This window comes from Bubalus kerabau, chromosome 1 (genome assembly GCF_029407905.1).
Source record: "Bubalus kerabau isolate K-KA32 ecotype Philippines breed swamp buffalo chromosome 1, PCC_UOA_SB_1v2, whole genome shotgun sequence".
Taxonomy (NCBI): Eukaryota; Metazoa; Chordata; class Mammalia; order Artiodactyla; family Bovidae; genus Bubalus; species Bubalus kerabau.
This window is the reverse complement of record NC_073624.1, coordinates 78,696,490-78,720,390: the sequence shown is the minus strand read 5'-3', so window position 1 is coordinate 78,720,390 and position 23,901 is coordinate 78,696,490. Positions and strand designations below refer to the sequence as shown.

The 23,901-nt window shown below is 39.9% G+C and overlaps 1 long non-coding RNA gene across 4 annotated transcripts in view; it reads right to left on the bottom strand.

The window, feature by feature from the left end:
- LOC129651986 (uncharacterized) overlaps window positions 1-23,901 on the bottom strand; it is a 48,615-nt gene that overhangs the window by 14,391 nt on the left and 10,323 nt on the right. For 2 of the 4 annotated variants that reach the window (XR_008714484.1, XR_008714476.1), the window contains exon 3: window positions 23,382-23,551. This is a non-coding gene — a long non-coding RNA (uncharacterized LOC129651986). Of the gene's footprint in view, window positions 1-11,550; window positions 11,678-17,361; window positions 17,453-18,007; window positions 20,383-23,381; window positions 23,552-23,901 lie in introns of all 4 variants that reach the window. The other 2 variants (XR_008714482.1, XR_008714483.1) reach the window with 2 other exon arrangements.

The following is a 23,901-nucleotide window of genomic DNA, read 5'->3' as shown; positions in this document are numbered from 1 at the left end:
GAAAGCTGAGCACCGAAGAATTGATGTTTTTGAACTGTGGTGTTGGAGAAGACTCTTGAGAGTTCCTTGGACTGCAAGGAGTTCCAACCAGTCCATTCTGAAGGAGATCATCCCTGGGATTTCTTTGGAAGGAATGATGCTAAAACTGAAACTCCAGTACTTTGGCCACCTCATGAGAAGAGTTGACTCATTGGAAAAGACTCTGATGCTGGGAGGGATTGGGGGCAGGAGGAGAAGGGGACGACAGAGGATGAGATGGCTGGATGGCATCACTGACTCGATGGATGTGAGTCTGAGTGAACTCTGGGAGTTGGTGATGGACAGGGAGGCCTGGTGTGCTGCGATTCATGGGGTTGCAAAGAGTCGGACACAATTGAGCAACTGAACTGAACTGATAAATATATGTGAATAAGAATATATCTTCTCTTCATTTATCCATGGACTAGTCAGAAAAATTGGATATGCATCAAAATGGGCTTTCAACAGTCCTGAGAATTTTGTGTCTCAGCTCCCTTTTAGTACAGCTGGCTTCTCTTTTATTTCCTTTACATATTGAACTTTCAGATGTAATAAAAAAAAAAGTTTGAAAACCACTGTGACACACGCACTTAAGAATGTAAAAATATTTATTTTATTTTAAATTTAGAATGTACAGTCCATGTACCCAATATATGGACTAGAATGCTCTAAAGTAAATGACCTAAGTGACCCTGATTACATTACATAGAGACATTTTCAAAGGCTATCTCTGCCAGTAAGGCATTTGAGAAGTTTGGTATAAATATGGATCTTTTTTATAGGTAGGGTACCTGTAGTGAAAGAGGGAGTAGGGATGCTCCAATTCTAACATGACAAAGGAGAAGTCTGATGCTCCTTGCATCATTCATCAGGCAAATTTGTGACTGGAGCTATATAAGAAAGATTCTTTTCCTGGTGTAAGAATGGAAGTTATCATGCTTGTCAACATTTTTTGTGCCTATGTTCTTAACCATCACCAGATTGGACAAAGACAAAGCAGTGTATGCAGTTTGGGTTTATTTTAATGAAGTCAGAAGGCTAGGTTATGGGAACCTGGTAAAGAGATGTTTTGAGGTCAAGGACTTTGGGGAATGAAAGGACTCTCAGAGGCCCAACTTGCTCAATATTCAGGGGCCCAAGAGATTGTGCTTTCTTGTTGGTCTGATGAAACATCTGAATATACTGAGCTTAAAACCACAAGGGAAAGGAAGGGCTTTTGTTTCAGGAAGTGAAGATCTCAGGCTCTAAGCAGCATGTAAACTGAGCTCATGGCAACTTCTCTGAGCTTAATGGAATTATAGATTTGAGGAGTTGCTGTAACTATTTTGGTAGAAATAAAGTCCAAATTGCAGAAGACACATATTTTAATGAATATGAACCATACTTTAACTTTCTCCCACTGCTTTTGGTGTGCAAACCTCAAGATGTGTTTGAATTACCAAGTATCTCTGCTATCTATGCAGCTTGGTTATAAAAGAGATTTAATTTCACAGACCCAAAAGGAAACTGTGCTATCAAAAAAGACACAATTATAATTTGAGAAGTGGCGTATGAGTCACAAAATTGTCCCAAATTTCTGTCCACCTGGTTCCTTTTAATGAAACTGCTGAAACCTAGGCTGATAACAACTATCAGTAACACAAATATGGAGTAGAAATTCAGGATACACTGATTAAATGCTGTCTGACATCTCAAGAATTGTTCAGTTGCATACATAATGACATTGTCACTGACATAATCAAAATTAATCAACGAGTTTTGCTTTAGGTAAATATTTTTCAGGACTGGAAATACTCTGACATCATTCCCATGTGAGATATATCTTGCCAGACAGGCAGACACTTTTGGCTGCAGGGAATGGGCATCTGTCACCAGCTGCTTCAGCCAGCAATGCTAGCTCAAGGCCCAGATGCTTCAGATGATTGTAGAATCCCACCTCGAGAAAGCAGTGTGGGAAGTATCTGAATACTGCTTAGCATGATATTTTATAAAGAGTAAACGAACAATACAAATGCTTAATTAGTCTATCTCTTGGGGTCTTGAAATTCCCAGCATATTATAATTATGTGGCTTTGAGTAAGCCTAGCCAAAAGTGAGTCATCCCTAGCTTTAATAGGCTATATGTGCATTTTTATTAATAGTTGACTAATTTTGAAAGATTCTTTTTATATTATCCTTAAAAATTGTTAATTTTGAATACCATCAGGAGAGAATTCAAGCCACACTCATATGAATTCCTCATTACCCATAAAATATGAACATCATTATTCTAAAGAATTATAGAAGACTTGTGGTGAGAACCTACAACAGATGTACAAAAACCAAAAAGAAAATTACTCAAGCATATTGCAAAAGAAAATCATCAATTCACAACAGAAAAAACAAAGAGAAGAAATAAACAGAGAAGAACTACAAAAGCAACTAGAAAACAAGTAATAAAGTGGCAAATAAGTACATCAGTTCAATTCAGTTCAGTTCAGTCGCTTAGTTGTGTCCAACTCTTTGCGACCCCATGAATTGCAGCACACCAGGCCTCCCTGTCCATCACCAATTCCCGGAGTTCACCCAAACTCATGTCCATCGAGTCAGTGATGCCATCCAGCCATCTCATCCTCTGTCGTCCCCTTCTCCTCCTGCCCCCAATCCCTCCCAGAATCAGAGTCTTTTCCAATGAGTCAACTCTTCACATGAGGTGGCCAAAGTATTGGAGTTTCAGCTTTAGCATCAGTCCTTCCAAAGAAGACCCAGGACTGATCTCCTTCAGAATGGACTGGTTGGATCTCCTTGCACTCCAAGGGACTCTCAAGAGTCTTCTCCAACACCACAGTTCAAAAGCATCAATTCTTCGGTGCTCAGCTTTCTTCACAGTCCAACTCTCACATCCTTACATGACTACTGGAAAAACCATAGTCTTGACTAGATGGACCTTTGTTGGCAAAGTAATGTCTCTGCTTTTGAATATGCTGTCTAGGTTGGTCATAACTTTCCTTCCAAGGAGTAAGAGTTTTCTAATTTTATGGCTGCAATCACCATCTGCAGTGATTTTGGAGCCCCCAAAAAATAAAGCCTGACACTGTTTCCACTGTTTCTCTATCTATTTCCCATGAAGTGATGGGACCAGATGCCATGATCTTCGTTTTCTGAATGTTGAGCTTTAAGCCAACTTTTTCACTCTCCTCTTTCACCTTCATCAAGAGGCTTTTTAGTTCCTCTTCACTTTCTGCCGTAAAGGCGGTATCATCTGCATATCTGAGGTTATTGATATTTCTCCTGGCAATCTTGCTTCCAGCTTGTGCTTCTTCCAGCCCAGCATTTCTCATGATGTACTCTGCATATAAGTTAAATAAGCAGGGTGACAATATACAGTCTTGACGTACTCCTTTTCCTATTTGGAACCAGTCTGTTGTTCCATGTCCAGTTCTAACTGTTGTTTCCTGACCTGCATATAGGTTTCTCAAGAGTACATCACTATCAATAATTATTTTAAATGTCAATGGACTAACTGGTCCCATCAAAAGACAGAATAGCTGACTGAATAAAAAAAAAAACCCAGGACCCATCTATATGCTACCTACAGGATACTCCCTTCAGAGATAAAGACACTGACAGACTGAAAGTGAAAGGATGGGAAAAGAAAGCAGGGTAACAATACTCATATCACACAAAATAGACTTTAAAACAAAAACTATATCAAAAGACAAAGAAGGCCATTATATAATGATAAAGACATCCACACAAGAAGAGGATGTTACACTTATTAACACATGTGCACCAAATACAGGAGCTTCCCTGGTGGCTCAGCTGGTGAAGAATCTTCCTGCGATGTGACCTTGGTTCAATCCCTGGGTTGGGAAGATCCCCTGGAAAAGGGAATGGCTACCCATTCCAGTATTCTGGCCCGGAAAATTCCTTAAAATATATAAAGTAAATATTAATAGATATAAAGGGAGAAGGCACCCCACTCCAGTACTCTTGCCTGGAAAATCCCATGGACGGAGGAGCCTGGTAGGCTGCAGTCCATGGGTTCGCTAAGAGTCGGACACGACTGAGCGACTTCACTTTCACTTTTCACTTTCATGCATTGGAGAAGGAAATGGCAACCCACTCCAGTGTTCTTGCCTGGAGAATCCCAGGGACGGGGCAGCCTAGCAGGCTGCTGCCGTCTATGGGGTCGCACAGAGTCGAACACGACTGAAGCAACTTAGCAGCAGCAGCAGCAGTAGGGGAATTTAACTCCCCACTTACAACAATGGAATAGATCATCCAGACAGAAAATCAGTAAGGCAACAGTGGTATTAAATGACACAATAGACCAGTTGAACTTAGTAGATATCTACAGGACATTACATCTAAAACAAGCAGAATACACATTTATTTAAGCAGTGCTCCTGGAATGTTCTCCAGGATACATCACATAGTAGGCCACAAAATAAGTCACAAGAAATTTAAAAAGATAGAAATTATATCAGGCATTTTTTTCATAATATAAAACTAAATCAACTGCAGAAAGAAAAATAAGGAAAGTACAAAGATATGGAAACCAAACAACATTCTACCAGTTGGTCGATGAAAGAAATCAAAGAGGAATAAAAAAACACCTTGCAATAAATGAAAATATACACAACTTTCCAAAGTCTGTGGAATGCAGTAAAAGCAGTTCTAAGAGGAAGATTTATAGCAATACACACCTTCCTCAAAAAATAAGAAAAACCTTAAATAAACAACTTAACCTACCACATGAAGGAATTAGAAAAAGAAGAATAAACAAATCCCAAAGCCTGAAGAAGGAAGGAAATCATAAACATCAGAGAAGAAACAAATGAAATAGAGACCTAAAAAACAATAGAAAAGACCCATGAAACTAAGAGCTGGTTTTTTTTTTTTTCAAAGATAAACAAAATTGATAAACCTTTAGCCAGGAGAAGGAAATGGCAACCCACTCCAGTATTCTTGCCTGGAGAATCTCATGGACGGAGGAGCCTGGCGGGCTACAGTCCACCGGGTCGCAAAGCGTTGGACACAACTGAGCGACGTCACTTTCACTCTCACCAATAAACAGAATGAGAAATGAAACAGAAGTAGCAGCCAATACCACAGAGATACAAAAAAATCATGAGAGTAGAGGCACTGCTATGGCTTCCATTGGGGTCAGCGTGACCACTAGGGCTCAACAAATGAATCTCCTGGAATTCAGACAATGTGGGAGATTATCCTCGGGGCATCTCCTGCTTTGCCACCAATAGGAATGACTTCCAGAGGAACTTGATCCTCAATTTGGAACTCTTTGCTGCCAGAGTATGGCTGGCCAGGAATTTGAGAGACATTGACCTAATAACATGTCAGCCTGGGATATACCCATAAAGACACATGGAATCCCAGTGCTGTACTTGAACCTTCCAAAAACAGAGCCTCCAATCTGTGACCATCACAGGACTTGCTCTGATGGCAGTTGAAGTTTGATTCAAATGGACACCTTCCCTCCTCAGCCTGACTTTCTTTCCTTTGCTGAGTCCGCTCAGAACACCCTTCTCTGGTCAGCGGGCAGGTTTCAGCTAAAGTGTTGTCCTCTGTTCTGTGGAGTTTCATGGGGTGTGTCCTCAGTCATGTGCAACTCTTTGCAACCCTTTGGACTACAGCCTGCAAGGCTCCTCTGTTGAAGGGATTTTTTAGGCAAAAATACTGGAGAGAGTTGCCATTTCTCCCTCTAGGGGATCTTCCCGACCCAGGGTTCAAACCCATGTCTCCTGTGGCTCCTGCATTGCAAATGAATTCTTTACCTGCTGAGCCACTGGGGCCCTATAAAGGTCTGCACCTAGTTCTTAATTATCTGCAGGGGATGATCTTTGGTCTTGTCCTGAGGAATAATCTAGGGATATATTAACAAATTAAGTAAAACTGTCCCTGTATGCAGGTAACATAATACTACACATAGAAAATTCTAGTATCCACCAAATAACTATTCAGTTCAGTTTAGTTCAGTCGCTCAGTCGTGTCCGATTCTTTGCAACCCCATGAATCGCAGCACTCCAGGCCTCCCTGTTCATCACCATCTCCCGGAGTTCACTCAAACTCACGTTAGAACTAATAAATGAATTCATTAAAGTTGCAGGATACAATATTCGTATATAGAAATCTGTTGTTTTGTATACACTAAAAATGAACTATCAGAAAGAGAAAGCAAAAAAGAATCCATTTAAAATTACATTCAAAAGAATAAAATACTTAGGAATAAACTTAACCAAGGAGGTGTAAGAGCAATATCCTGAAAACTATAAAGCCTGATGAAGGAAACTGAAGAGGATACAAAGACGTGGAAAGCTATTCCATGCTCTTGGATTCAAAGAATTAATATCATTAAAATAGCCATACTACCCAAAGTAATTTATAGATTTAATGCAATCCCTATCAAAATACCCATGACTTTGGTCACAGAACTGGAACAAGTAATCGTAAAGTTTATATGGAACCACAAAAGACCCTGAATTGCCAAAGAAATCTTGAGAAAAAAGTGAACAAAGCTGAAAGTATCACCCTTCCTGACTTCAGACTATACTGCAAAGCCACAGTAATCCTAACAGAATGGTACTGGCACAAAAACAGACACATAGGTCAATGGCACAAAACAGAGCCCAGAAATAAATCCATTTGCTAAGTTGAATTAATGTATTAATAATAAAGAGAGCAAGAATATACACTGGAAAAAAAAAAAGACAGTCTCTTCAATGAGTACTGCTGGGAAAACTGGACACCCACATGTAAAAGAATGAGATTAGAAGATTTGGGGACTTCCTTGGTAGTGCAGTTGATAAGAGTCTGCTTGCCGATGCAGGGGACGTGGGTTCGATCTCTGGTCCACGAAGATGCTGCAGAGCAACTAAGCCCATGCAGCACAACTACTGAGGCCACACTCGAGAGCTTGCGAGCCACCAGCCCCGCCGCAGCTACTGAAGCCTGTGAGCCTGGAGCCTGTGCTCCACAACAAGGGAGCCACCGCAGTGAGAAGCCCAGGCACCACAACAAAGAGCAGCTCCTCACCACAACTGGATTAAGCCCATGCAAAGCAGCGAAGACCCAGGACAGCTAGAAATAAATAAAAAATGTAAAAATAACATTTCCTCACACAGTATACAGAAATAAACTAAAACTGGATTAAAGACCTAAATGTGAGACCCAAAACCATAAAACTCCCAGAAGAAAACAGGCAGAACTCTCTTTGACATAAATGATAACAATATTCTTTTGGATCTGTCTCCTAAGACAAAAAAAAAAAAAAAAAAGCAAAAATAAACAAATGGGACCTAATTAAACTTAAAAGCTTTTGTGCATCAATGGAAACCATCAACAAAATGAAAAGACAACCTACTGAATGGGAGAAAATATTTGCAAATGATATGACCAACAAGGGGTTAATATCCAAAATATTAATATGTAAACAGTTCATACAACTGTTTATACAATTTAAAAAAAGCCCATCAAAAAATGGTCAAAATTTGAACAGACATAGTCCAAAGAAGACATATAGAGGCTAACAGACATGTGGAAAGATATTCAACATCACCAACTGTTGCTGCTGCTGCTGCTGCTAAGTCGCTTCAGTCGTGTCCGACTCTGTTCAACCCATAGACGGCAGCCCACCAGGCTTTCCGTCCCTGGGAGAAATACAAATTAAAACAACAATGAGACATTAGTTCACACCTGTAAGAATGGCTATCATCAAAAAGTTTACAAATAACAAATGTTAGCTAGGATGTGGAGAAAAGGGACCCCTTGTACACTGTTGGTAGGAATGTAAATTAGTGCAGCCACTATGGAAAATAGGATGGATGTTCCTCGAAAAACTAAAAGTAGGGACTTCTCTGGTGGCCCACCTTACAATACAGGGAAAGCAGGTTTGATCCCTGGGTGGGGGACTAAGATCCCACATGACACAGGGCAATTAAGCCCACGTATTACAACTACTGACTCTGCATACCACAGGTAGAGAGAAGCCCATGTGCCACAACCAAAGGTCCTGCATGCCACCACTAACACTTGATGCAGCCAAATAAATAAATATTAAGAGAAAAAAAGACAAAACTAAAGTAGAACTACCATATGATCCAACAACTCCACTCCTGAGTGTATATCTGGAAAAAAAAAATGAAAACACTAATTTGAAAAGATGGAACACTTCAGTGTTCATTGCAGCAATAGCCAAGGTATGGAATCAACCCAAGTGTCCATCAGAATGGATAAAGAAGGTGTGTTACACATATATAATGGAGTAGTACTCAGCCATAAAAAAGAATGAAATTCTGCCATTTGTAGCAATGTGGATGAACCTACAGAACATTATGCTTAGTGAAATAAGTCAGACAGAGAAAGTGATATCACTTAACATGTAGAATCTAAAAAATAAAAATAATACAAACAAATGTATTTGACAAAACAGAAACAGGCTCACAGATATAGAAAACAAACTAGTGGTTACCAGTGGGGAGACAGAAGGCAGGAGAAGCACATTAGGGGTATGGGATGAAGAGAAACAAACTACTATGAATAAAATAGATAAACCACAAAGATATATTGTACAACACAAGGAATTATAGCCATTACTGTGTAATAACCTTTGATAGAATATAATCTATAAAAATACTGAATCATTATGCTGTATACCAGAAACTAATATCATATTGTAAATAACTATACATCAATAAAAAAGATAATAAATATTTTAAAATAATAATTTTGTCTTTCCTTTTGGTCTGATAAGTATTTTACATAGGTTCATGCATATTTTGATTTTTATTCTACAGCAGGTCTGTTATTAAGATTTTCTGAGAAAGAAATCCAAAGAGCTGAAAAAGGAAGAATATTTTGTATTCTATAATACAATAAATAGGCTTTAATGGGGTTAGTTGACTCTTAAAATGGATCTATTAAGTCAAGAAAATTGCAGATTTCAGAAATGCCATAGTTAACCATTTTAGGGAAAGTGGGGGAAGGGTACCAGAGTGATCAGAGGCTTTAGCAGTAGCTGGAAAGGGAGGGAGACAGGCTGCCCAAGAAAAGAGGAAAAGCAGATGGAGTCCCTGTTGCTTCCTATAGGGGTCATTACCTTCAAACCTGTCAAGATGTCAAAGCATCAACAAGATTAAGGGGGAAAAAACCAACCATAAGGTAAAAGAGTTTTCCTCTAAAACATAGAGGTAGTTTTTGATGTAGGATATGTAAAATTTCCCATGAGGTGATGCTTTTCTTATTAATGAACACTTCAACCCCCCCACCTTCGTGCCCGACCAGTGTCAGGAAATGCACAGTATCCTGCTCAAGTTTGCACCCCTAGGCCACTGCCTGACTAGTTCTATCTGCCTAAATTACAGAGGTAGGGAAACCCAGGCTGGGCAAAGTCAGAATACATAGAATTTCATTTTTGTATTTATTCAAGACACTTATTCACTGACAAGGTAACTCAAATGGAAAGGCTTCGGGCATATGCAAAAATGGAAAGTGATCTCCGCTCAGGGCAAGGAGCCTCCTGGAGAGAATTGTGCCTTATCAGTGTTGCAGACCTCCATTTGAAAAGCCAGCAGATTTCAGTCAGGGACATAAGCCCAGGACAGCAAAGCCCTGTGCAAAATGCAATGGAACATAAGTAATGCAGCCACAAGGATCAGATCAGTAAAGCTCCAGACAAGTGTGGAGACTGATTTCAAATAAGATCTTTCTTTTCAAATTATTTTTAGCACTTTAGACTTGTCCTCCAGAAAGACTGTACATGTTCCTTAAGGGAAATTACTGTAATGTGGAAAACCGGGACAGCTTGAATGTCCGTCCAAAGGAAATAAGGAAATGGCAAAATCAATCTTGACATATCCACTCTCTGGAACTTAGGCATCTACTTAAAAGAATGCGTTTGATCTCAAAATCCTGAAAGGGAAAATGGCTATTTTTTTTTTAACAAAACAAGTATCAGAACAATGTGTATATGATTCTAATTTTGCAAATTTTTTGTTTTGGGAACATTTCCATTTTGTAAAGCAAGTGTATTAGATGCAATCTTTGTGCACCTTCTCAGATTTCCTTTACTGTCTCTTTTCTTTGAAGATAAACTCAACACCTCTATTGCACCTTGACCATGACCATTGCCTTCACTGAACTCCCTGAGATGGCTGGGGTTCAATGAAACCTTGGGTCTGCATAGCTCTTGCTTCCCAGACACTGAATCCTATTGATATCAAGTCATCACTTGAAATGCCAGACTGTTACACAGAGGAATTTTCTTCTTGAGTGGTTGCCAAGGGCTGAAAATACGGAGAGTTACCCCTAGTATGGGGGCTTCCCAGGTGGCGCTAGTGGTAAAGAGCCTGCCTACCAATGCAGGAGAACACAAGAGACACGGGTTTGATTCCTGGGTCAGGAAGATCCCCCAGAGGAGGGCATGGCAACCCACTCCATTATTCTTGCCTGGAGAATCCCACGGACAGAGGAGCCTGGTGGGCCACAGTCCATAGGGTTGCACAGAGTCAGACACAACTAAAGAAGATTAGCATGCATACATGCACAGTCCCACTGTGAGGTGAAATTCGGCCAATGGAAAGTGAGAGCCAGGAGGCATGTGAACAGAACAATGCCCTCCCCTTGCTCCTTGTAGTGGACCACTCTGAAGTGTGATTGCTTCTTGCAGCCTTCCAGACATATCTGCTGCTCACCTGCTGTGTCTCTGCCAGGCCTGTTGTGAAATGTGGCCAGAGCATGACACATCACATCACATTGCTTTGCATCTTTCTTACCCCACTTCCGTTGTTTCCTCACCTTCACCCACTTCAGTGTGCGTTTCCAAGTAAAGTGGACACAGGTTAACCCTTGCTTCTGCCTCTCCAGGCTAGAAGGCCCAGGCCAAAACCACAAGCAAACTAGATATTAAGGCTCTATGTAAATTTGTAGTGAAGGTATCAGACTTTTAGAGAAATAATGCTTTGCTTGTAAATTCATAAGACATGTGAGAAGGAGACACTTCAGATTAAGCAGTGGTTAGCTGTTGCTGCTTACATTTTTAACATGTATTACTTTTCTATATTTATCTAAACAATAAGTTAATACCATAAAGTCATGCCATGTTAACAAGCCTAGCACATGATTCCCCCCTTTACTCCTTTGCAGGCAATATATTATTGTATTTCTCAGGCAAAATCAGTTTACAATATTCTTAAATTTTTTAACTGTGTGACAGTTGTTCACTTGTCACCTTGGGAACACGAAAGACAAGCCAAAAAAGTCCAGAAAAGAGGACCAATGCTATGATATAATGAAGGCTGTGTATGAAGCAACACTGAAGACTCCTACCCCCAAAATTCTTGGTTTGTGAGATAATAAATGTGCTCACTGTTTAAGAAACTTTAAATTGGGTATTCTGTTGGTTGCCTTAAAACCATTCTGGGGGATTGTTTATGTATGTATGCATTTGTGTGTGTATCTGACTTTACACATATAATATATATATATTACCATGAAATACATGGTGTCATAAGAGTTAATATTTGTTTTATTTACCTTCATGTCCTCAGCTCTTAACATGGTACCTACACAGTGTAGGAGGTCAACAAACATTTCTTGAATTGAACTAACAAGTCCCATTCATCTTAATCTGTTATTTGCATTTTACACATCCAGTGGGAGGCTATAAAATAAAGAGAAGGTAAGGTGCACAAAATAAAATCTGAATCACTTCTCATCCAAAAAGCTTAAGCCTATCAGTAAAGTTAACAATAACAAAAACTGCATTATTTAAATCATATCATATAGCACTGTCTAAACGATAGCAGCAAAATTTAAAATGGGTAAACAAGAACTGCTGTATAGCACTCTGTTCAGTGGAACTCCGCTCAGTGTCATGCGGCAGCCTGGATGGGAAGGGAGCTTGGGGGAGAATGGATACATGTATAGGTATGGCTGAGTCCTTTTGCTGTCCACCAGAAACCATCTCAACATTGCTAATTGGTTACATTCCAATATAAGAAAAAAGTTTAAAAATAACAATAAAGGATAGCAGCAAACCGCAGTGAGAATTAAAAGATCACACTCCTGTTTCCATGTTATTTCTAGATATAACCAATTAAAAACAGCTCGTTAAAGAATTCTGTTTTGGGGTAGGATAATCATAGTATTTGAAGAGTACAAATAGGATAAGACAACAGAATGTAACCAGGCACCAACAAAGAGTTAAGGTGGGTGGTGGAAGCAGCTGTTACCCCAGTGAGAGCTATCATTTCAGGATCCAGATCAAGGCCCTCACCTAAACCCAGTCTGTCAGCCCTTGCCTCTAGTAGCTTCGGAACTGCAATAACAAAACTTAGCCAACTTTAAATTACAGACATGGGTGGGAAAAACAGTTGACACAGACAAATGATATTCATTTATGCAATTTTTATTATCCTAGTACAATGTGCCAGGAAATGTTCTAAGTGCTTGAGATTCAGTAATGAGGCAAAGAGACAAAAATCCCCACCCACATGGAGTGTATGTTCTAGAATTGGAGGGGATGGGTTGGGAGGGACAGTAACCAAAAATTTCAGAAATTCATTTTAGTCTTTAATGTCCTAGCAAGGCTAGCTCTGAAAAAACTTGTCAAAGCAGCGAGGTTCTGTTGTTTTCTTCCCCACTGTCTGGCCTGTTTTGCACCGTGCTTCGTGGCTTCCACACTGCAGCCTCCTTAACTACCTACTCAGGGTGATGAGTCTGGTCAACTGAATCTCAGGAGGTCTTGAGATAGAGCCTGCTAATCTATTGCTGTTTCATTTTGTTTCTAAAATACTCTCCAGATGGTTCCGATGATCAGCCAGCCTGCTTCAGTTCTCTCTCTCCTCCTTCTAACCACCCAGCAAAATTTACCGAATTGTGTCTTTTCCCACAAATATGCTCACTGCATTCCACAGCGGTGCTATTAGCTCAAACTCACGTGTTACCTTATTTTACTAACTTCATAATACTAAGGGTCTCTGATATTTGCAGAGTGCTTTTGTATTAACAGAGCATTTTCATGTATGGTCACCCTTTGGTTCACACTGTTACCCCAGAGATAGGCAGGGCAGGTTTTATTTCCCCCTTCTACCCTGGAGAGACTCAGAATGACTGAATTGTTTGCCCAGGGACGTTCAGCTGGGAAGAGCAGAGTTGCTCGGGAATCTCCTACCCCTTACCCCTACTGCTTTCACAGTCCTCCGTGCTGTTCTCTCCAGATGAAAATTTGAATTATTTTGATAACTTTTCATCACAGCTCTAATGGTGGAAATGCTAGGCACCAGTGTGAGGTGATGGGAAAAAATTCTAAGGCACATATCTTTGCTATCTTAAATCAACTAGACAGATTTTCTGTTCTGCCTTCAGGTAGAAGTAATGCTGTCAGAATCAGTATCAAGTAACAGATATATGACTAGTTAGACTAAGTAATACAGCCCGTGTTTATTGGCAACTGCGCTTCTTTCTGTCCTTTTGAGTACTGCTTCTGGCTCCAGGAACCATCTGCCCCTCCCCCCATACCCTTCCACTCCAAGCGTCAGCATCCAGACATTGCCCTTCTTCCCTACCTCCTCCCCACATCCAATATTGCTGGAGTGACCATATACCTTATTGTATGGACCAGAGCAATTTGGAGAGAAAAAAAGGACACAACTGATTAATAATTATGTCAGGACCACTTGTGTAAAACAGGACCCTACTCATCACCTCCCAATAAAAGGAGAAAACTTAAAAAAAAAAAAAAAAAGACTGAATTAAAGTTTGTTCTTCTTTCTTGGTCTGCTTCTGATAAAGGTACCAGTACCTACAAATGTATCTTATGTCACACAAAAAAGAAAATATTCCTGAGAAGTTGCATGTTGTATGATGCATAGGAAAGCTAGCAAGTTAAGTGTGTGAGCATGCTCAGTCGTGTCCGACTCTTTGCAACCCCATGGCTTATAGCTTCTCTGTCCATGGGATTTCCATGGTAAGGAAACTTGTGAATTCTTTGGCAATGTAAAAACACTCCTTTCACGATGCACCTTCTCATTTCTTACATAAGATTGTAAAATTTAAATTTTCTATAATAGCTTCCTGCTAGGTAGTAATCAGTACTGTCCAGTTCATTGTAGCAGAATATTTAAATCCCACACAGATGCTGTGGAGCAGCATCATATGGATCATATCTACCAGGAGTCTGCCTTGTCAAAGCCTAGTCCTGGATCAGATCCACCCTAGCAACAAAATCCTTACTCATACAGTGTTTGTTTTGTGTTTTAATATTGTAAAGTAACATACATTCATTGTGAAAAAATTTTAATATAGACAAGTTCAAAGCAGGAAAACAAATCACCTACAGTCACCACCTCTCAAGTAATTATTATTACATTCTGGAATATTTAATTCCAAATATTTATATCTATACAACTTTTTTACTTAGTTATAATCACAGTACATATAAAATGTACCCTGCCTTTCACTCATTATTCCTTGTATTTCTGATGTCATTATAAATTACTTATAAGCATGTGTGTGTGAGTCACTCAGTCATATCTGACTCTTTTCAACCCTGTGGACTGTAGCCCACCAGATTCCTCTGTCCATGGGATTCTCCAGGCAAGAATACTGGAGTGGGTAGCCATTCCCTTCTCCAGGAGATCTTCCCGACCAAGGGAACAAACCCAGGTCTCCTGCATTGCAGGCAGATTCCTTAAGTCTGAGCCACCAGAGAAGCCCATATAATCATAACTTTACGTAAGTAGTCTGTTATGTGGAGAACATCTTGTTTCTTCCTATTCCCAGATTGTCTGGCATTTAGGTTGTTTACAACTACTTCTTCTTTCAACTAGTTTTCAACTACTTCTCCATTCAGTAAACAAAGACCATGGCATCCGGTCCCATCACTTCATGGCAAGTAGATGGGGAAACAATGGAAACAGTGACTTTATTTTCTTGGGCTCCAAACTCACTGCAGATGGTGACTGCAGCCATGAAATTAAAAGACGCTTGCTTCTTGGAAGAAAAGCAATGACCAACCTCGACAGCATATTAAAAAGCAAAGACATTACTTTGCCAACAAAGGTCCATCTAGTCAAAGCTATGGTTTTTCCAGTAGTCATGTATGGATGTGAGAGTGGGACTATAAAGAAAGCTGAGCACCGAAGAATTGATGTTTTTGAACTGTTGTGTTGGAGAAGACTCTTGAGAGTCCCTTGGACTGCAAGGAAATCAAAACCAGTCAATCCTGAAGGAAATCAACCCTGACTATTCATCGGAAAAATAGATGATGAAGCTGAAGTGCCACCTGATGCAAAGAACTGACTCATTTGAAAAGACCCTGATGCTGGGAAAGATTGAAGCCAGGAGGAGAAGGGGAAGACAGATGATCAGATAGTTGGCATCACAGACTCAATGAACATGAGTTAGAGCAAGCTCCAGGAATTGGTGATGGACAGGGAAGCCTGGCGTGCTACAGTCCATGGGGTTACAAAGAGTTGGACATGACTGAGTGATTGAACTTCATCTTATAAATAATGCCATAATGAACACTTTATACTAAAAGTTTTCTCTGTACTTCATGTAATTTCTTGAAGCTAGATTCTAGAAACTGAAATTATCTTAAAACATATGAACATATTTAAGATTTTTGTTACATATTACAAAAGCTGTCCCACAGGCTTTTATCCAGTTTACAAATTTTTATCCATATTCAACAATGATTAGGACCTTTAGCAGCACAGAATAATTTTATATGTAAAACATGATCTGTTTTTTGTTTTGTATTTTTTTTTTAATTTCTAGAGAGGCTTAGCTCTCTCTCATATCCTGGCTAACTAACTGTATATTCTATCCTATGAATTGTTCAGTTGTGTCATTTGCTCACCAGAATTTTTACTAAAATCGCAAACTAGAAATATGTATAGCATACCTTAAAAAGTTCTTTATGTTCAGACAATAAAAGTAACAAAGATCCACTAAGAATTATTATATGTATAACTGATTCACTTTGCTATATCCCTGAAACTAACCTAACATTGTAACAAAAGTATACTTCAATAAAAATTTTTTTAAAAAAAGAATTGTTACATGGATTATGGAATGAGAATAATATACAATTTTCTACAGAGAAGAATTTAAACATAAGTATTTAAGCAACAAAATTGTGAAATTCAGTGAGATGTTGATATTAATTTCCATCCTCATCAAGAATTGACACATCTCTGAGCCAAGGAGGTGGTGAAGGCACTGTTCTTAACCCTGCTTAGTGTATTGTATTCTGTATTCATAGCCTTATTAGTTTCCTGACCTCCTCTGTGCTTGAATGTTTAATCCTTTAGGTCTCCTGTAGTAGAAGCTGAAGCAGGTGTTATTGTCATCTTTACAGATATGAAAACAGGGGTTCAGACAAACATGTAACTAGCTCAAGATCACACAGCTGGTAAGGAGTCAAACCCTTTCTGATTCAAAAATCTCATGTTCTTTCCATTAAAGTGCCTTTAACCTAAAGTCAGATGTTTAAAAGCATTCAAGAGAATGAGGACGCAAAGGACCCGAAAATTTTACTACAATAGCAGTTATGATGTATTAGAGATTCCTTAGCCAGGCTACAGTGAGCATCAGTAACAAAAGTACTCATTTGCTCTACATCATGGTTTTCAATTTTTATAAAAATTCCTGCCTGCTTCAGCTTCATTCTCTTAGGCACTGTTTTACATGAAAGGCAGTACAGCGCAGTGAGTCAGAGTGCAGGCTAGGAAATCCACGTCTGTGTTTTAATCCCAGCTTTGCCATTTGCCACCTTGCAGCCTGGGAACATTACTCAGATGCTCAGTGCTCTCCATTTCCTCATATGTTGAAAAACAAAAATGAAAAATAGGGAGGTGATGATAACAGTAATTGCCACACAGAGTTTTGTATACAGCACTTTAAGTCTGCCTGGCACATGGCAAATATTTGCGTAATGATACTTGTTGCTGTCGTTATATGTATTAACTCACTTAAACTCATTATAACCCCGTGACCCATGACAACTCTACTGTGATCCCCTTTTTACTGATAAGAAAACAGAGACTTTATACAAATTATGAAAGCAAAATGTAAGGCGCTATTCAAATCTTAAAAGGATCCCTGACTGTAGGGATGAACCCGATTTGGAAACAAACAATACAATGTGTTTCCATATCAGCAAAATACAAACAGTTAAGGGAAGTAAGTTATATTTTGCATCAGAAACAAAATTAAGTAACATTAGACACTAGCATATAAAGCTTTTTTTGTCAGAATTGAGTGGGCAAGGAATATTGTAGAGTTTTAAATAGTTCTCTTTTTACCCTGAAGTTGTGGAAGAAAAAGATCATCACTAACCTTAGAGGTGGAGAAGGCACCCCACTCCAGCACTTTTGCCTGGAAAATCCCATGGATGGAGGAGCCTGGTGGGCCGCAGTCCATCGGGTCACTAAAAGTTGGACATGACTGAGCAACTTCACTTTCACTTTTCACTTTCATGCATTGGAGAAGGAAATGGCAACCCACTCCAGTGTTCTTGCCTGGAGAATCCCAGGGACAGGGAAGCCTCGTGGGCTGCCGTCTATGGGGTTGCACAGAGTCGGACATGACTGAAGCAACTTAGCAGCAGCAGCAACCTTAGAGGACTGACAGGGATGTTGACAGATGCTGACAGTCTCCTCCTTTGTGCTGTTTAAATACCACTTATCTCTGTTCTCAATAGGCTTAAATGCTTCGTTTCTGATGCCTATGACTCATACTTGTAAATAATAAATGTATGAGACGCATATTTTGTGCATCATCATACACTTTCATTTTGAATTAAAACTTTTTTTTTTTAACAAATCAATCTTTATCCTGAGAACAATCATACACCAAAACCCTAGGGAAAGTCAATATAACGTCAATATTTTTATGAGCACTGTCCTTAAGAAATACAACATTAAGGAAAACAGTTACTCTTATCTTCTTTCTCCTACTTCCCAAATGTAGGGGAAGACCTTACCAAGGGATGGTCTCCCATTGGGTCCTAGGAACTCCAGCCTGACTCAAGGGGACAAGTAGGCAGGGACTGGAGATGGCTGCAAATATGGAGACCCTGAAGGATTTGCCAGTGAGTGGCAATCCACGTGTGAGATGCCTAGAGAAAGAGGAAATGGTAGTCAACAAGGATAAAGGGAAAATACAGACATGGGGGAAAACAAGGGGAATGGACACAGATAGAGGACTAAAATGGTATGAAAGCCAGCAGACAGGTAAACTTCACCTATCTCAAAAGAAAATCAGGCTGTTGAAGAGATCCCTGGGCTGTGGATAAGATAAACGAAATAGTTTATTTCTAAGAGTACTGAACTGTAAAGTCTGAGCTGAGAGGTATAATGTATGGAGAAAATTACAAAAATAAGCCTCTTAGGTAGCCTGTTGCTTTGTGTTTACAATGTACACACTCTACTGGACTGCAAGCAATTAACTTATCTATACGTATAAACTTGACCTGGGGTTTCTCCCACTTTTCATCTGTGGAGTGGTTTAATCATTAGGACATCTATGTTTGCAGATTTGGAGAAGTGGATGTTATCATCGAAGCCTGGATGTGACTGAGTATTTCTTGTATAGTTTAGCTTCCTAGCTTCATTTCAGCCATCCTGGAGCTCCCTGAGTTTCAGATTAGTATTGAGCCTCCCTGAAAAGGGAAATAAATATTGGGTAGAAAGAAGGGAAAAAGATTCAGAGGGGTGGGGATGGAGAATGGGCCATGGAAAGGGATCAGGTTTGCTAATACACCTCAGAAAGGATGAATCTTTTCTCTGATAAGACCCTCTGAACACTGACCCCCAAAATTCCCTGGGTCTGTGCTATCTCACATTTTTGTATATATAGAATGGGCCTTCCCCAGTGGCTCAGTGGTAAAGAATCTGCCTGCAATGCAGGAGATGCAGGTTTGATCCTTGGGTCAGGGAGATCCCCTGGAGAAGGAAATGGCTACCCACTCCAGTATTCTTGCCTGGGAAATCCCATGGACAGAGGAGCCTGGTGGGCTACAGTGATGGAGTTGCAAAGAGTATGACACGACTGAGCATGTACGTATATACAGAATGTAATCACTCCTTGCCTGACGATGGCTTGTCTATATGTCTGTCTCCCCATCTAGACAGTGCATTTCTTGAAGGCAGAGATGCAGTCTTTTTTTTTTTTTTCCTTCAGGAGCATGTTTATTGTGTTTGAGATGATACATCAGGTGCTCTCTGAGCTACAAAGGGTAAAAGGAAATCCTCTCGTTACAAACTGACAAAGGTAAAAGGTAAAACATTTTTCACAACAGCATGAACCACATACTCAGAAATAGATCTGGGTTTAATACAAATGACATAATTCCTAATCATCTACGGCTACTTTTATAACTTCATACAGATAATGAATTAGGCTAAAATGCACTATAATATTTGGTAGACTTCAGGACCAGTATCCTTAGTACATCACAAAATACATTTTGATATCCCAAAGAAGCAAGACCTGCAAGTAGAGATGGAGTCTTATTCACGTTTGTACTCCTAGCTCCTAGCACCAGGCTTGATGCATGACTGCTACTCAATATCTATTTGTTAAATAAAGGAATCATTTTCCCCTTTGAAACATTATTATTTATGAAACTTTTTAAAGCCTACAAAATAAGGTGGAATGCATTGTTTTGTGCTCAAAATCCCTTCAGTCTATATGGAAGTCAATGGAAATTTATGTGATCTGATTATTTATAATATCACCAAACCTCCAGAATTGGACACAGACTGGAGAGTAAACCCAGTTAAAAGAGACAGAGGGACATACAAGTACTTTGCACAGTACTTTACACAATTGTGTATTTTTAATAGCTTTTAAATTTATTTATATTAATGTATCACACACTGCAAAGTGCTTGTATGTCCCTCTGTCTTTTTTAACTGGGTTTACTCTCCAGTCTGTGTCCAATTCTGGAGGTTTGGTGACATTATAAATAATCAGATCACATAAAATTAACCCTTAAGTAGATATTCTTAGGAGAAGGCAATGGCACCCCACTCCAGTACTCTTGCCTGGAAAATCCCATGGACGGAGGAGCCTGGTAGGCTGCAGTCCATGGGGTCGCTAAGAGTTGGACACGACTGAGCGATTTCACTTTCACTTTTCAGTTTTATGCATTGGAGAAGGAAATGGCAACTCACTCCAGTATTCTTGCCTGGAGAATCCCAGGGACAGGGGAGCCTGGTGGGCTGCCGTCTATGAGGTCGCACAGAGTTGGACACGACTGAAGCAACTTAGCAGCAACAGCAGCAGCAGCAGGTATTCTTAATTTGGGGTCCATGGAGCCTTCGCAAGGCCAGGCATGGACTTTAGAGGACATGTCTATGTACCACACACACAAAATCAAAGTCAAAATTAGGTATATGAATGTGCATTTTGCAAGGGAGATGATGCATAGCTCCATTCGATTCTCAAAGGGGTCTACAATCCAAATACACAGACTATTAATGCAAAGAGCAACTTGTAGAAATATGAAAAGAAATATGCCTAAGGATGTTCATCACAGCATTGTTTGAAAGTGAAAACTGGAAGCTATATCTAAATAGACTTCAATAACGGGGGTCAAGCACCTACATAAAACATATGTGATATGCAGCATGTATGTTACAGCCCAGTGTTCAGTAAGAGAGTTGATTACCACACAGCACATATCATGTGGTCTTGCTTATGAAAAATAATACTCATGCGTGGGGAATTCCTTGGTGGTCCAGACTTTAGGACTTGGTGCTTTCATTAAACTAAGGAACTAAGATCTCACAAGCCAAAAGTGCAGCCAAAAAATAAAAAAATGCATGTGTATCGAGACATAGAATGATTCTGGAAAACCAAACGTTAATAGATATTGTTGATTAGTAGAACTTAGGATGTTCTTGTCCTTCCTTTTTATACACTCTGAATTATTTGAATTTTTATATTGAGCACATTATCAACTTAACAATAGTAGTGTTTTCTGGAATTGGAGGGTTTATTTAGAGAAATGTAAGAGAGACAGAATCACAATAAGCAACTAATAGAAAGTCGGAAATTGTTAACCTTAACAATGGCATCAAAAAGATCACTGATCCGTGCCAAGTAGACAGCAGAGTAAGATAAATTGTAAGGTTGACACTGCGTGGCAATTACTATGTCCAAGTTTGCATGCTCAACGTTTGCGTGCTCCAATTCTATGTGACCCCATGGACTGTAACCCACCAGGCGCCTCTGTCCATGGGATTCTCCAAGCAAGACTACTGGAGTGGATTGCCATGCCCTTCTCCAGGGAATCTGTCCAAATTTAGGCAGGGTTTAAAGGAAATGACATGGTCTTAGAGGATCCTATCTTCATCTAGCTCACCATGAACTGGTTTTTCTGTGAAGACACAAGAGCTCCGTACAGGAATAAGACGTGTGCAAGATGACGTGTGCAAGAGGCAGAGGTAATTGCATATTATTATGCAATTGCTATTATCACATGTGGCTGAGCCAGTCAGTCCAGTATGTGGCACAACCAGTTCCTGGAAGATCTCAAGTTTCTCATCATCTGAGTCAGACTAGAATCTTCTTTCCTCTTTAGTGGACAAAGATCTACTTTCAGCCTTATGTTTCAAATGTGAAACATTCATTTACGAGATTCAAACCCTTCTTGGAAAGACCATGTGCAGTAAGGGCTTACATTTGCCAAAAGTGAGGGCTGCCCCTTCAGTGTGTCTTCATTGAACCTCTCTGGTTTGCTGTCATAGGAATCTGCCTCAAAAGCTATGTATTTTCAAAACTTTCCTACATTTGGTGACCCCAGATTTTCACATCCTGGAGTAATGCACCATAGTAATATTTGAGATGGGTGAGAAGACTTTTCTTCTGTCAAGTAAGAAGTTATGAAAGGGGAAGCAGATAATTTTAGGAGAGAATATACATCAGGAAACTGAGTCCAGAGAATGATTCACTTAAAACTATCCATGACCCTTTACCTCCTGGAAACTCTCATATGTGCTCAGGGGTATGTGTAGCCCAGCTTGAAGGCCATTGCTTTAGTCCACCTCATGTATTCATAGGTATGGAAACTGCAGTTCAGTGCAGTGGCCAAGTCAAAACTAGAACCTAGGTCTTCCAGAACGCTGACTAAAGGGATTTGGGCTCTATGACACTGCCTTTATTGTGACCTTGGATAAATCTTTTCCCTCATCGAGGCTTATTTTTCTCATCTCTAAAATGAGAGGGATAGACTAGCTGATCTTGAGTTAGATACTTTTCCTTTTTTCCTCCCATTCTCCAAACTTCTCCACTCTGCTCTTGGTCCCAGAGCTGGGTATGTTCAAACCTCATCACTGGGCTCCCTTGACTTCTAGCTTCTGGGTTGGGTGCAGCCAATGGGAGGCCCTGGCATGAGCTTGGAAGGCAGAAAGGGAGTAAGAATGGACCATTTGTTCACCCGGATTTCCTGCTTGGATACCATGGGCTGTTTGTATCCTGCCCCTGAAGGCCATAATCTTATCAGGAGTTCCTTCAAACTGTTTCCTGTATCATATTTACATACCTAATAATTTTTTAGTACTTCCTGGCCTCTGGACACCATAAGATGCTCCAGGCTCAACTTATACTTTCCTTGGAATCAATCATTTCTGCAAGAAGCCCATTAATTATTTGTCCGGTCCTAGTATACACATAGCCTCAGAATTCCTGACCCATTGTATGTGTTAGTCGTTCAGTCCTGTCTGACTCTTTGTGACTCCATGGACTGTAGCCTGCCAGGCTCCTCTGTCCATAGAATTCTCCCGACAAGAATACTGGAGTGGGTTGCCATGCCCTCCTCCCAGGGATATTCCCAACCCACAGATTGAACCTGAGCCTCTTGCATTGCAGGCAGATTCTTTACTATCTGGGCTACCGGGGAAGCCCCCTGACCCATACCACTGAGGGAAATTTTTTTACTAATTAGAGTCTAATATTTGTGCACAGTTGTGTCTTTAATCTGACATCGTATGGTTCAAAATACTGTTTTTCAAATTTAGTTAATTTTTCCCCAACTTCTTTCATATGGTCATGATATTCATTCATAATACAGTTGCATCTATTTGTTACTCTTTGTATTCTAATTTGGGCTCCCCCCCACATTCTGGTTGATTTTAATTATTTATTTGGGGAGTATTTTGGTTCTAAGCGTGAGAGCCATTCATAAAAAGAATAGCAGGTAAATGTCCCTCCCCCACCCCTGTTATCCCAGTCCCACTTCCTCACTCTTTCCACTGCACTCCTATCTCATGCCTCAGTAACCAGTCTCATTAGGTTTAATTCTTCTTATGTTTCTTTTGCACAAATGAACAAATACATGTATATTTTGTTACCTCTTCTTGTGTTTTCCATGAAAGGAGGCACACTATAGCAACTCTTTTTTTGTTGTTGTTATTTAGGTACAATTCACATAATATGAAGGGCTTCCCTGGTGGCTCAGACGGTAAAGAGTCTGCCTACAGTGCTGTAGACCTGGGTTCGATCTCTGGGTCGGGAAGATCCTCTGGAGAAGGAAGTGGTGAAATAAATCATTTCAAAGTGTGAAATTCACTGGTGTTTAGTATATTCACATGTCATAAAACCACCATCTCTCTTTTATTCCACAACATTTCCACCACCCTGAAAGGAATCCCCATACCATTGAAAAGTTACTCCTCATTTTCCCCTCCCTCTAGCCCCTGCAATGACTAATCTGTTTTCCATCACTATGGATTTACCTATTCTGAATATTTACTATAAATGGAATCACAATATGTGTGAACTTTGGTATCTGGCTTCTTTCACACAGCATAACATTCTGATGCCTGTCCACATTGTAGCATATATCAGTATTTCATCTCTTTTTATGGCTGA